This window comes from Periplaneta americana, chromosome 15 (genome assembly GCF_040183065.1).
Source record: "Periplaneta americana isolate PAMFEO1 chromosome 15, P.americana_PAMFEO1_priV1, whole genome shotgun sequence".
Lineage (NCBI taxonomy): Eukaryota > Metazoa > Arthropoda > Insecta > Blattodea > Blattidae > Periplaneta > Periplaneta americana.
Genome location: NC_091131.1, coordinates 97,927,636 through 97,944,594, shown reverse-complemented (window position 1 = coordinate 97,944,594; position 16,959 = coordinate 97,927,636).

Below are 16,959 nucleotides of genomic sequence, written 5' to 3'. Positions count from 1 at the left end.
CTACTACTACTCATACTACTGCTACTGCTACTACTACTGCTACTACTACTACTACTCCTACTACTACTGCTACTACTACCACTACTGCTGCTGCTACTACTACTACCACTGCTACTACCACTACTACTACTGCTACTACTACCACTACTACTACTGCTACTACTACTACTATTACTACTGCTACTACTACTGCTACTGCTACTACTACTGCTACTGCTACCACTGCTACTCTACTGATACTACTACTGTTACTGATACTACTACTGTTACTGCTACTACTACTATTACTACTACTACTACTGCTGCTGCTACTATACTACTACTGCTACTGCTACTACTACTGCTAGTACTATTACCACTGCTACTACTGCTACTACTACTACTACTACTACTACTACTACTGCTACTACTACTACTACTGCTGCTACTACTCCTGCTACTATTGCTACTACTACTACTACTACTACTACTGCTACTATTGCTACTACTACTACTACTACTGCTACTACTACTACTACTACTACTACTGCTACTCTACTGCTACTGTTACTACTACTGCCACTACTTCTACTACTACTACTACACTACTACTGCTGCTGCTGCTCCCGTGTAACTTCACCGGTGTTGATTCCACAAACTGCAGAGTGCGTCATTTCCCTCCACGAATGCTTTGATCCCCTCAATGCCCCACGGTACGTAATCGCCAACGATTTCTGATATACAAGACAGTAGCGACATTAGCGCTGAGCGGTTATGTTATATGCAGGCTTACAGACTTTAGACGCGATAGACGAAAACAGTGCGATTTCAAGTTGGATAGCTGGACTGTAGTTGGTGGGGGCAGTGATGGCAGCGACCTACCTGTCGTCCCATGTGCTTTATTTACTCAGTCATACTCATAAGGCAGGGAGAGGAGGTACTGTTCTGACAATAAAAACAGTCCCGTACACCTAGTTCACTTTATCAGAAGAGAGGGCAGAAGATAGCTAGTAATCTAGTTTTGATCTGTACATGTGGTTATCTATGTGATTAGTCTAAGAATATATGCGATATTCTGTGATATAAAAGACATGCTAGCAGGGAAGAAGTCTACGGACACTGCTGGGGTAGCGAAGATAGATTTCAATGACTTAGTGTTTTTTCGTTTTGCATTCATTACATCATCCACACCTGTGGAGTAACGGTTAGCTCGTCTGGCCGCGAAACCAAGTGGCCCGGGTTCGATTCCCGGTCGGGGAAAGTTACCTGGTTGAGGTTTTTTCCGGGCTTTTCCCCCTCAATCCAATATGAACAAATGCTGGATAACTTTCGGTGCTGGACCCCGGACTCATTTCACTGGCATTATCATCTTCATCTCATTCACACGCTAAATCACGTAAGATGTTGATAAAGCGTCGTAAAATAACCTACTAAAATAAATCCATTACATCATGTGATGCAGAGCGGAGCTTCTCCCAATATAAACTTTGTCTTGCCGACTACCGAAGAAAGTTTAGTTTTGAGACCTTCAGAATGTGTGTTGTAGTAGGCTACATTGTAACAGTACCATGTATTGTACTTCATAAGTTGTGTATGCTGTGCAGAATTATTATGTACGTTGAGTAAGTATTGCACTTGTGTTTATGACAGAAGCCGAAAGGAAATGCATATTAAATAATTTTGAAAATTTCGCATGATAGGTTTTTTATTTTAATCTATGTAAAGATTAATTTTTTGGTCCTATAGAATTTTTCTCCTCTAACAATCATTTTATTTTAATGTTTGATAAATTAGTTGCCTTTTTTTGGAACGTCACTGTACAGTACCAGCAGACTGGACTGAACTTGGTTTCATGTACACATGTCTCTTCTTCTGCCGACTCCAACACAATGAAAAAGCTGCCTATAGTACGGACGTAGTAAACTTATTCTATCGGGTCCAAAATCTCGATGTCTGGTTATATGGGTCGCGTTATACTGTTCTTATCCTTATTGTTGTTTAATATTATCGTTATAACAACAACTTAATAATAATATTTGTTTATTAATATTAATGTGCTAGTTAACAGCAATTAGCCAATAATGTAATAGCACAATACTTCCGACAAAATAATAATAACAATAATAATAATAATAATAATGATAGTAGTAATAATATTGTTAACGAGATGTTACCAGAAGAGAATGAAACATACGAAAACAAATAAATTCCGATCATGTGAACATGATAAAGAAACATTTAATGATTCTTGTATAGGAATGTCCAATATTTTGCTTCTACAAGACATAAATATTTAACCATGTTGCCGAAATACGAGCAGTTCATTAATATTTAGTGAAATAATATAATTTTATGTAGTCATTTTCCTCGTACTCTGAAAATTAATAGATTATTTTACATGGCATCAAAGAAAGCTTGATTGATAAGTGATAACAGATAAACTACCGTGAACCAGTCATATTCTTATGTGATAAAAAGACCAAGAATAATCCTTTATCACCGATATAGCAGTTCTCTGTGAGAACAGTCTATAAAGCACACACTGTAGCTTATGTCTAGACACATAGAATGGATAATTAATTACTGCAGAGTTCTATTACATTTGTGACTGAAGTGTAAAGAGGCTATTAAGCTTAAGTAAGATTTCTTGGGGCTCGCTTCCCCATTGATTTCAGTTTCATGATTTTCCAGTTCCTTTTATTTCATTTTACCAACGATTTTGAGTAATCTTAGTTCCTTCAAGGGTAATTTGCATAATAACCAGTTGATAGCATTGACACGAAAGTTGTGGGAAACTTAATATCAAGGTCGTTAAATTAACTGAAGATGCGGAATTGGGTTAACAGTGTTACGTATTCTAGGGGCGTACAACAGCCCAACGTACATAGTCCCTTACCCCGTCAAATGTAAATTAGATAACTTTACGTTTAATATAAAATGTAAGCACATCAGCCCTTTAGACTATTGTACTCCCCTGGACACCGTATGCTATTAATCCAGTTCCAAGCCATCATTAAATCTTAAATGACCTTGATAAGTTTTTCAGAACTTTTGTATCAATGTTAGAAATTTGTTATCAAATTTTCTGATCCAGAAGTCAGAGTTCTGTGCAGTTTCATAGGTCTACAGAGACATCTATGTATGTGAAGCAACAAACTTGGGCGAGAAGGATCTCAGAATGAAGATGATGTGACTACGAAATGAATTCGAGAGCCGATCACATAGGACAGGGGTCATCAGCACAGAGCACCCTGGGGTAGCGTCCCTTACCCGCGGAAAACGCAGTGCACCATGGTGCACTCGTAGCTGCTAGAGGGTATGCTCTCTATCTCTTTCTTATGCACGACTGTGCACACGGGACGGTACCGCTTATCCTTTGCACATTTCAGCGAGTGCTGACGACCACTGACATAGGAGTTGTTTCGAATTTCTATGCAAGTGGTTCGAGGAAAACTCCGAAAAAATATAACCAGTCAAAATAATGTCTAAATTGGGATTTAAACAGATGAGATAATAACGTTCTAAGATACGTTGACCAGTAATTCATAACGTTAGAGCGTTGGTGATATATATTTTGCCATTGGAAGTAAAATAAATTGGAATAGAAGTCTTCTTTTCACATCGGATACACGTTTTTAAATTACTGTACTGAATTGTATCAGCGGACCAACTGCATAAGATTCAAACGAGAAATGTTCCGTGGAGCTAAGTAATCATAAAATTTGTTCGTTTATCTTTTTTTTTTAAGTACGGTACTTAAAATGAATTTGGACAAAATTCGGATACAAATTTGCAAAGTTTATATATCTATATCAACATACTGATTACTAGACTTCGTTGAATTGCCACACGCAGCATGCAATCAGGTTGCCGATGTACGGTAGTATAGAGGAGGTGAGCGACCGCCCGGTCTCGTAGTATAAGCAGTTCATGTTAACAATTGTGACCAGTCCAAATACATAGAGCCGCTACAGCTAATGTATACCTATGTAAGCACTTGTTTTTGCATTATTGTGGTTGGAATAGTCAAAGCTTAACATTTTTACAGTGCAGACAAGAATTCAATCAAACATACTACAATGAGTGTGTTGCTGTTCCAAATAATTGCCTCTGGAATATCCTTACCCCCGCAGCCAGTCTTGACCCGTTGGGGAACGTGGTTGGATGCTGTTAATTATTATGCAGAATATTACAGCAAAATAATGGAGGTAATTGATGCATTGGATAGCACAGACAGTTCTACTGTTGCAGCTGTAAAATCATTGCCTTCTGAATAGCTATTGGAAGATATTCTGTTCATTGATTCTAATTTTAAAATCGTGTCCAAAAGCATCATCCTGTTAGAATCGTCTAAACTACAACTCTGAGAAGCCCTTAATATAGTGTATAAAGTATCACAAACCGTTATCCAAAATAACATTTCACTAATTTCAGAAAAAGTGAAATGTAAGTTGAGAAACATTATTGCTAAAAATTCTGCCTATTCACAACTTCTTATTATAAATAATGTACCATCAGGTCACGAAAAGACATCTGAAGTTGGTGTACTAAAAAGTAGTGACTTTCCGTTCTTCAAATATGTATGTATTACATCGTGTAATGTTGAACGTACATTTTCCCAAAATAAAAACTGTTTAAGTGACCATCGGAGGAGGTTACTTTGCAGTCGCTCAAAATGTACGTAACTCTTCACTGCAATGCACATATTCAAGGAAGATGTGAGTATCTTACATTAAATTTTAAGAGTTAATATATCTCACTATAAAATAATTGTGTATTCACATGTTTAGACATTTCCTGCTTCAATGATCATTCATTATATTTCTTGAATGCAGGATACAGGTTTTATTGTAACCGCAGTATACTGCTCAGTGTTTACATTAGAGCCATACTCCATCCTTTGGACGCCCCTTTCTCATACAGTCTATACCGCGTGCGCAGTAAACCTTGCGATTCTCGTGGCAATTCCACGAAGTCTACTGATTACTATACAACAATCATTATGTTCAGGATAACATTTAGGTTCACTAGCCCATGTTATCATATTGATAAGCTTTTGTTCATGGAAAAGAATGCAGAGTAGTATATTACGATACATGGTTGGGAAATGCGTTTTATAAAACAGAGGAAAAGTTTGAAAAACGAGCAGAGCGAATGCATTGTACAACATTTTTTGCACCATCATATTTTTAAATTGCAAATACAACCTATTTTGCACTGAAAATTTACAGCAATATTAATCCATAGCCTTCGCAAAACTGCACTGTAATGGTAGGCCTAATTAAGCAAGTGCTCTGTAATGAGTCTATTTCAGTTATAGTTTTATGTTATGAAGAATGGCTTCCCTAGCATGCTTATTGAGCATTTCATCTAAGGAAATGTAAGAAGAATATATCAAAATAATTACAGTAAATAAACGCATTGGAGTGCAGTATGGTCATACTTGTAAGTCCTCCACAGGAACCAAGCAAGTCCGGACCCATGTTAATATAAATATGTTTTCTTTTGTACGTATGAGGAATGTATATGCCTACCTAAAGTTTTGGCCACTTTTTCTCGTTACGTCCTGTATAAAATCTTTTATCAACATTCACTTTGTACTGCTTTCAGTATTTATGTGCTGAAAATATCAAATTTGAAGTTGTTCAAACTAGAAGCATAATATAATTTTTATTTCTATAGAGATAACAATAGTCGTTTAAGGGGTTAAGCATAGCTTACAGCAGTAACATTTTCGGAAATATTCAACATTTCTTTCCTCCATTACTGTATCTTGTACAATAATGAAAATTGGTATGTGCAAAGACTTTCCTTCTGCTATATGAAAAAAAAAAAATATATATATATATATATATATATTTTTACGATTTAAAAAAAAAATATATATATATATATTTTTTTTTTCAAAATTCAAATGATGGCAGTTTACTTTGCAGTGATGAAGCGTTTCTCTCATAACTCAAAAACTTGTTAACTTTTTCATGTTCTCTCTCTCTCCCTTTTGTTTTATTGCTGAAACGTATGTTTACAATATATAAGTACTCGTACATTTCTTAATAAATGTTTTTTTTATTTTGTATTAGAAGAAAATACCGACATTTGACCATTTTTAAAAATGAATTTATTTTTTTATCAGACAATCTATCAAAGGTAGTGAAGTGATCTTACATCATATTGTAGATATGACATTCGTAAATATACACAAAAAATGTAATCACATAATGTTGGGTAGTTTTTTTTAGTTTTGTGGGAGACGCTTCATCACTGCACAGTGAATTGAATTTTGAAAAAAAAAAAAAAAAAAATGTAAATATTTTTTTTTAAATCATAGAAATGTTTTTTTTTCATATAACAGAAGAACAATGTTTTACATATACTAATTTTCATTATTGTACAAGATACAGTAATGGAGGGAAAAAAATGTTGAATATTTCCAAAATTGTAGTGCTGGAAACTGTACGTAACCCCTTACGTCATCTTCGCCAAGTACTACGTTGACGTGTTCTCCAATACTTTGATTATCTTCATTTACAAGATATCAGTGAACGTCGACATCGAACAGAATGTTAGATTGTTTTGTGGGATTCGGAGTTCGATACCTGACTTCCTCACTGGAGTTTATTTTTTTGGCTTGTCCCTGCAGGTAATTTCCATGATAGTGGCTTCAAACATGCCGTCACCGCGTTCCTCCAAGTCGCTGTAGTTTCGCCAGACCTTAATTGCATTAGTAATTTGTAAAACCACATGACACCACTCCGGTCTCCGTGAAAACGACACGATCTGAGCATTTAATTCACCTTCAGTACGCACCTCGAATCTTAAGTTCCTTGCAAAAGCACGAAAGAAGGAGGCATAAATATATTTGTTTTTCACTGATGCGTATTAATATAAGAATAGATAATAAAGATACTTAGACAATACAAATTGGCGGCATTAAAATTTTTCCTGTCTAACTTATTCAGCTTTAGTAAGGTCAAGTAGGGCTAATATGATACAGTAAAACAGTCGGGCTAATTGGATACAGATTTTAAAATGTATCAAAGGCTCAGTTTGAAAATGTTTATGGAAGTACACTTTATGCTCTTTAAGGAGCAACTAAATTTAAGAAAATCATTATCAGTCTTATAAACGTACTAAAATAAAAGGCAGTTTTGTTGCTTGAAAAAACTTTCATGTTATACTCACTTACTTCTGTTATTGCTCTTGAATGAATAAAGACAGAATAATTTTTAAACTTTCCTTTTACTCAAAATAGTGTCAGGTTCATTTTTCTCTAAAGAAAAGCTGTGAATGTTGGTCACTTTAGTAGAAATTAGTGTATGAATGAAAAGGATTATTATGACGCACTTTTTAGGGCCATTATGATACGTTAGAAAAGTTATTCTGATACTATGTTTAATATGAAATAAATTGACCAAGTTGATCAATTTTCTAACTTAAAGTAATTTTTTACCTCTTGAGGGGTATTTCATAATTTCCCAGCTCTTGAGGGATATTTGAATTGACATATTGGAACCTAAAATATAGTACAAGTTAAAAAAATTATACATACAGACTTATTTTTACTTATTTACCTAACAAGTTTAGATAAATGGTCATTCTTCTTAGCGCTAAAATTTAGCACAACTTTGGAGAATACATTCATCATTATTTAGAAACGTATTTTAATTTATTTCAGTAATACAAACTGTAACATATTTTTTTCAATCTATTTCCTTACACAAAAAACTGTTTGGACATGCAGCCATTTTCTTGTATTGGCAGTAAGGTGCTAAAGTTTCAGTAAATTTTATACATTTTAATTGGAACAAGAGGTCATTATAAAAGTTGCTAAATCTTAGTCAATTTTAATGTGATTAAAACCAAACTTTTACAGATGATACATTAAACATCTGTTTGTATCACAATAGCCTGTCTTCATTCTTCTGTATAATTCGGACAGATTTACAGCACTGTATCAGAATAGCCCTATAGATGTATGACAATAGCCGACACAGAAGGTTATTATGATATACTGTTCTTGTTTTGTTTTAATTTTATCCATTAATATAAATAAAAATTAAATTTGACTCTGAATCCTTCATACATGTCAGAAGTAGCACGTGACTTAATTTTTTCTTTTTAAAATTTGTATATGCTTCGATAAAAAAATTAAAGCAAAAGAATTTAGTTTTTGCATCATAATAGTCCTACTCGTCCCTACATCTTTGAAGTATCATATTGAAAACAGCAGTTGGAGAATAAAGAAATATTGTGAAGAAATAAACTTAGATAATATGAGTACAAATGACTTACATAAAGAGGTGCACGTATTCCTATGAGATTTTTTATGACTTCATAATAATTATTGTTTCGAGGTTTCCTACAATGTGTTGAGACTTCACATCTCCATAATCAGTCACTTGTAGGCGTTCTGACTAGCCAGACTCAAATGAGAAGGCAACCTTATAGGTCTCCGATGACATGAGTAATATTTATTTATTTATTTATTTATTTATTTATATTTATTTATTTAATCTGACAGGATTAAGGCCATAAGGCCTTCTCTTCCAACCTACCAGATAGCACATATAAATACAAAAAAGATATACAAACACTGATGAAAATAATACAAATTAAATTAAAGCTCTATAGAAGGTCAACAAGGTCAAAAGAACACTATAGAGCTCCCATCGAGCTAATACTAGAAAAAAAAGAGAGAAAAACAGAGATAGCAATGATGATAGTGATAACTGATGATGATGATGATAATAACAACAATAATAATAATAATAATAATAATAATAATAACAATAATAATAAATATATTACATATTAATTGTCAATTTTACAACATCATATTTACAATGTCATGGGAAGTCGAAGTTGCGCAACCTGATAAATGTTCAACAAGGAATTCCATGAACTAGAATGTAATTTTTTAATTTAAATTTGAATTTTGATATTGTCCGACAGTCTCTGACATGGTCAGGGAGAGAATTCCAGAGGCGTGGAATCGATATGCTGAAAGATGATGAGTAGAAGGATGTTCTGTGCAGAGGAATAGAGAGAAGGTACATGTTCCGGGTTCGAAGTAGTGAAAGGTAAACAAAACGAGATGCTAGGTAAGAGGGCGTGGAGATGTGGATGATTTTAATAATAGGACCTGCACCTTTTTCGTGTCAACGTTACATAGGATTAATGGAGTTTTCTTTATTCTAGTTTAAAAGTATTTTGATGAAATGAGTTAATTCAACACGAATTAATTGACACTCTAAAGACAAAATTCAATGTTTCTCCTGCATTACAGTTATACGGTTCGAATGTAACGAATATTTATTGTATACAACTACAACCTGTGGCTAATAGGGAATTACAATTGCGTAGAGGCCACAGATTTTCTCATTAAACATAAATGCTACACATTTTGGATTAAAGAGGAAAATGAATGTGTAGGCAATGTATTAATAATGAAATAAACCGTATATATTTACCACAAATTTCGAGAAAATGAGACGAAAATGGCTCTTGGTTCATGTCACACAAAATATTAGAAATTAAAATAATAATAATAATAATAATAATAATAATAATAATAATAATAATAATAAACACAGCTGAATGTTAAATTATCTTTATACATGTATGGGTTTTCGCAGTATTATTTATTATATCACTAGAATTATTGTATGAGAGTTTGAGCATAACAACTCTAATGGTTTTAACATTATTATTATTATTATTATTATTATTATTATTATTATTATTATTATTATTATTATTATTATTATTATAGGCATTACGCATTTATAACAGTTAAAATAGGCAGGCTAAAAAGACAATATAAATTAAAAAATGACAAATAATGTTTGAAAACGCATAATAAATTTTAAAAAGGCATAATATATTTTATCAATAAATTTAAATTGTATCAACATAACTCACATAGGTCGACCTGGTTTGCGAGTTGGTATAGCGCTGGCCTTCTATGCCCAAGGTTGGGGGTTCGATCCCGGACCAGGTCGATGGCATTTAAGTGTGCTTAAATGCGACAGGCTCATGTCAGTAGATTTACTGGCATGTAAAAGAATTCTTGCGGGACAAAATTCCGGCACATCCGGCGACGCTGATATAACCTCTGCAGTTGCGAGTGTCGTTAAATAAAACATAACATTTCTAACATTTCTAACTCACATATTTACTTCGTAGGTGACACATGTTGACTTATAAAATTCTTTTTTCGTGATTGTCTTTTCACAAACCATACATACAAAACTGTTCCATCGGTTGAAAAAAAATTCACTAACGTAAGCATTAAGTTTACTTTGCAATGGTTTACTTAATTTAGGCATTCTAGCTAACCAATCCTATACCTTCTGCCACTACACAATAACTGACTGTTCCTCTCTCAAATTTCTTTCTTCTACAATAATAAACACGTGTAGCACAAAATTGTAACATTAAGACTTGAAAATATGAAAGGAAAAATTGGAAATGCCACGTGACAACTTCTACTGGCTTAATATTTAAAATTATAAAACTGATTTGGTACCGTGAAGACATGACAATAGGGCCTATTATATTTGTAACTGTGGATTGCCGATCATTATTCATATTACACCAATAGCATTAAATCACGATTATTAGCAATTAAGCACCGAAATGAATTACTTTCGCTTACTATAGTTAGTAAATTTAGTCATGCTTCAAATATTTAAATTTCATAGACATTACTTTACAATTAATTATAAAACTGGAAATAAAGAAGAGATATTGCTTTAAAATCACAAAAAAAGGTATTTATTAGTAAGAAACACCTTAAAAAAGCAAAAATAGGCAAAATAAAAATTGGCCCTATCACTTTGATTTATTCCAAATCACATTTATATCTATGCAAATAATGATTTACTTCCACCCAGTGAAGAAGACATTTTTTACCAAACATCTGAGCTGTAATTATTATTATTATTATTATTATTATTATTATTATTATTATTATTATTATTATTATTAAAAATTTAGTTTAACAAGGGTCATTTTGGAACTGATGTGGATAAGATGCGTATTGAACCACTAGGCCAGTGGTTCCCAAAGTGGGGGCCGTGTAAAATGCGGAGGGTTGTCGCGGGATGATTTAGAAAGTGAAAAAAAGTCTTAATAACATACTGTATATTTATTTAGCATTTAGAATCTTAAACAACTTTGAACATAAACATTAAAAAAATCTATCGGCAGTAATTAAATTAACAATAATTTATATGTTAACTGTGCCTGTTTCTCAGAACGTAGCCTCTAAAATCTGGAGTATGTATTCGATAGCGATATCATTTACATATTCGAGATTTTTCCCTTTTGTTTTCATGGCAATCATAGACGAGAATTTTAATTTGCATGTATACAAGGTATTCTTTTCGTGCAAAACTAGTCAATGCTCTGCGAAAAATGGTCTAGTTTCAACATTCCATCATATTTTTTCATATATATATATATATTTTTTTTTTTTTTAATTTCAGTTAGTTGAACGTAATGGATTCAGTATCCATCTGTGACTGTCGTAATTATTTTGAGTTTCATCAGGAAGATACTCAAAAACTGTTGTTTAAAATCGTATTTCTGGTGTAAATTTATCTACTGGTTTTGAGCAAAATTTTATTATAAATTGTTTACGATTTTACAGGGACTTGTATTTTTGAAATGGAGTCAAGAATCGGTACGGTAGTGGGAGGCAGGAGGGATTGCAAACTGAAATCTCGCCCAAAAGTGGGTCGCGCCTTCAAAAAATGTTGGAACCACTTCTCTAGGCAGCCATCTTGCCATGGACAAGATGCTGTTTGAAGCTGTATTAAGTAATAACAATCAGTCAGTATTGACAAATCATCTTGATTATTTTTTAAAATAAATATATAAAATATAGTAACGTGATAACCAGAGGTAGGAAGTTGGTACCAAATCTGTTAAGATGTGCGAGCTTGGACTATATCTCTACCGAATGAAAAGTATTAACGCAACTCTCAATGTCAGCGAACCAGAACGACAAACACGTACAACCGGATGATAACTAGAAAAAGAAAATAATAAACTAATGATATAAAAAACAATAATTTGTAATTATAAACTTCGTGACTCCATTCTAAAATGATTTACCCATACATATAAAAATAACACACAAAGTATACAATTATGATTCTAGCCTCATTATAACAAATAACATTGAACATTTTCATTTTATCAGTAGAAACATTCCTTTTATGTTCTGAAGAAATAAAAACAATATTTGTACTCTGAAAATATTCGTTTTACGTCACAAGACTTTACTGGAGCAAATGTGAAATATGATATGATACATTATTTCTTATTATCGTGAACCACTACTTTGTGAATCTAATAGTGTAGCTCTATATGGGACATAATATTAAACCCATAACTGTTTTGAAGAACATTTTTCATTTATCTTGTAATGACAGCTAGAAAGTTCGTATCGTAATTCCGATGTTAAACTTGGACTGTAACGCAACCGAATGCATAGCAGCACGAGACGTCAACATTTAATGAACAATAAATAATCTGGAAAAAATAAACGTGTCACACACTCCTGTTTGCATAATTATTTATTAACAAATGAGTTTACTTTTTTGGAATCATGCATAATATTAGGCCTAACATTACGCAAATAATACAGTAATAACACAATAGGTCACTTTGTTCAGAACCCAAAATATTAATATAAATTAACAATATTCGTCAAAATTTCATGCCTGTACACAACTCCACAGACTGCCACTATGCGTTGTTTATGTGAACATATTATGTATCGTCTGTAGCGAGCGGGAGCAGGGCGAGGCACGGGTGACATTTATACTCCTCGTTATACTCAACTGAAATCTACTGTTTTGATACGAACTTCCTACCTACTGACAACAAAGTGTTGTACAACATTAAGCAGAGAAGTAAATTCATTTACGTGATAAGTGGATTTTTTTTTTCATATTTATGGAGTATTGTTATTCATTTCTAACCTAATATTTTGTCAAAAATTAAAATGCAAAATTAAATTAACCATTACTCTTAATAAGCAATTGCCGGTAGGCCCTACTTATTATAATCTCTCACATTAAACATGTTGTTATCAACAATAACAAGAGGATCACAAATATAACAGCAAATTACACAGGATCTCGTACAGGTTATTCAGTAAATTAAACTTCATTCCACGAAATGCTTAATGAGAAATTCATAACGAATGTATTGAGTGCAGAGGTTAACTTAGCACAAACATTACACAGCAAACTACAGACACTGATCGTTGAATTCTGTAATTTTTTTGTTACTGGCTACTGATGTATGTTTACCAATCTGCAAAGTAGAATGAAACCCACTAAAAGCAACAAAATTAAAAAATAAAGTACTTTTACCCAATCACAATACATTTTTCGATGATAATATTATAAGCATTTCGCTACAAAATATAAAATATATACCTTATTGCAATTTTTATCAAATTAAATGCAAAATTCTATGATCTCTATAAGTGGCTGATCCAATTACTTTATTGTCACAACGAAACTTAAAAAGTCATAGCTTTTCTGTCTGACCACCCGCTTGTTTTAGAAAAACTGCTTTGAAAGTTTTTAAGTTCATTATTTTTTTTTTGTCTAGAAGATATATCATTTTTCACTCTACTTTGACAGTGATGTTAAAAATTCTATTCCATTAATATATCCAGAGTTATCGAATGTATTTTTCTAGGTATTATTTGTTTATAAAAGAAGGGATTCGCACTTAGAACTTTGTCAATCACAGGAAAGCAAATCTCGTTGCAGTACAAGGTTCTAATTGAAATTAAGTATGCTGGATTACATCATTGTCAAAGTAGAGTGAAAAATAATATACCTAGGTAAAAAAGATAATGAACTTGAAAACTTTCAGACAGTTTTTCTCAAACAAGCGTTTGGTCAAACTGAAGCTTGTCATTCCAATGTAACGAAATGCTGTTTTTTTCAAAACCCATTCACGAAAGACAATAATGATATTAAACTTTTTTTCTTTAACTCACTGCCCTAATTTATCTCTAAATAGGACCCTATTTAGTCTCTTTCCACCCTGTATAAGTAACGTTTCTTTAGTAATTATCGAACTTACTAATAATAATTTCATGCAAAATGTCTTTAAATGATCTAACAAGAATTAGTAAAGTCACAGTAAGTATGTTTCTCCAATATTAAAGCAGTAATTTGTAATATTCTTGGTAAGCATTGTCAACGTAGTTATCAACTTTAAATACTGGGCTGTGTCGTATATTCTGCCCTCACTTTAATGAGGATTATTACTGTATAGGCCGGATGTTTGTCAAAATGCCTTTTTTACTGGGTGGAAGTAAATCATTATTTGCATAGATATAAATGTGATTTTGAATAAATAAAAGTGATAGGGCCAATTTTTATTTTGCCTATTTTGTCTTTATAAGGTGATTCTTCCTAATAAATGCCTTTTTAAAAATAATTTTAAAACAATATTTCTTGTTTATTTACAATTCTCTAATTAATTGTAACGTAACGTGTAGGCTATGAAATTTAAATATTTGAAACAATGACTATCTTTACTAACAATAGTAAATAAAAGTAATTAATTTCGGTGCATTGCTAATAATCGTGCTTTAATACTATTGGTGTAATATGAATAATGATCGACAATCCACAGTTACAAATATAATATTGGCATGTCTTCACGGTACCAACCATCAGCTTTATAATTTTAAAAATATTAAGCTCGTTCTCATAGAAGTTGTCACGTAGCATTTCCAGTTGTTTGCATTAATATTTTCAAATCTTACTGTTACAATTTTGTGCTACACGTGTTTATCATTATTATTATTATTATTATTATTATTATTATTATTATTATTATAGGGGAAAGAAATTTGAGTGAGGAACAGTCAGTTATTGTCGCGTGACAGAAGGTATAAGATAGGTAACTAGAATGCCCAAATTCAGTAAACCATTGAAAAGTAAACTTCATGCTTACGTTAGTGAATTTGGTGCCCTGATGGAACAGTTTTGTTATGTAAGGTTTCTGAAAAGACAGTTAATCAAGAAATAAAAGTATTTTTTAAGTCAACATGTGTCACCTACGAAGAAAATATGAGTTATGTTGATATAATTTAAATTTATTGTTAAATTTATTGTGGCTTTTTTAAATTTATTATGCCTTTTTTACGTTTTATTGCCTTTTTTGCTTGCCTATTTTAACTGTTATAAATGACTAAACATCCAGGCTCTAATTATAAGCAAACATTAATTCTTCACAAGCAGGGAAATCCTCTGGTTAGATGGAATAATGGCTCAAAGCAACTACTTAAGAAAACAAAGGTTTACCACATAGAAACACTTAAACCTAGCCTTTATAACATGAAGATCGTTATCCAGAATTGAGCAAAGGTTTCCTGAGTTTGTAGTTAAAGTTATCACGAAATTATAATCTATAACGTTATTTTGTAAGGGGTGTAGTAATGTCACTTTGAGACGTTGCTTTTCTATTCTTGAGCAAGTTACGAAGCGAGTTGTAGTAAAGGCATAGAAATTTCATCAAATACGACTTTGACATGGGATCAAATGATCAAAAGAAAACTTAAGAAAAGAAATAGCATCATGTTACGCAACTCGAGAAAACTCTTATTTGAGAACTGACGTAAAAACGTCAACAAGATTTTGCAGTTTCCTAAGAGTTTTCCAGTCAAAATACGAACTGTCAGACGCACGATGTGTGATACCAAATTGATTACGCTGTTCGTAGTTAGATATTATATTACTTTGAAATGCAAATACTATTCAAACTACTGCCTTTATTGTTAATCAAAGGGATGGATTTTTTTTTAACGAGGGCTTGTACTAAATTACTGTTTTCTGAAGAAATTGATCATACCGAAATTGCCTTTCAGATGTGCGGCGTACAAAGTACTTTAAAGTGCAGGTATTTCGCGCATGCCCGCCCTTTTGTCGGTCCAAAACCAGGTGAATGTGTGGGTCGTAGTTTTCAGTGAGAGCATTTCAATCGCTTCTGTGTGTAAAGCAAGGCTTGTTCCGAGTATCAAACTTTCCGCGCTCACATTTCATATTTCAAACAATTTATGATTTCTAATGTCTGATATATAACTGCATATTAGTAATTAGATAGAAAAGGACCTTGAAATATTTTCGCCTACTAGAATCACCGAAATTTAATCTACACCAATTTTTATTCTTTTCGAAGTTCTTTTTCTTGCCTTCAGTATTGCTTTACATTATATTCAGTGTAGATAGATTATTGGTATTACATCATTATTGCTCAGTAGATTTTAGTTGTACAAGTTTCGTATTAATTTAAAATATTTTAGAATTATGTTCAAGAGTACGATTTATAATTGGCCTAATCTTACAATTAACGGTAATTATTAAAAAAACTGTTAATTGATTAATTTGTACATCTTGATTACACATCTTTTAACAATATATCACTTCGGAAAACGTATTATGTGTCTTTCTCGTGTCAAATTTTACATTACCTCGTTAATATGTTTCAACCTGTTATCGGCCTGTCATTCAGTTATGAAGATGGCCGATAACAGGCTGAAACATGTAAACGAGGTAATGTAAAATTTAACACGAGAAAGACACATAATACGTTTTCCGATCAATTTCTAATAAAAATCATATAACTTACTCGACCAAGATATTATATAACTTGCACAAAAAATATTTTCATGTTCTTAAAGTTTCTATAAAATGTAAACGAAGTAGGTAAATTGCTCACTACATTGTACGTGATCATATTATACTTTACTATTTTGTGTCTATTTTTTAAATTTGGCACGTTATGCAATAAAATCTAAATTCCTCTTTTATTAATAATAAATTTAACCTTACATACAGATATGTAAACGGAATTGTTTTATTCTGTTAGACAAACGTTTCTATGATTACAAACTTCTTCCAGTCGTTGCCACATCCACTCACTGTACATACCTTA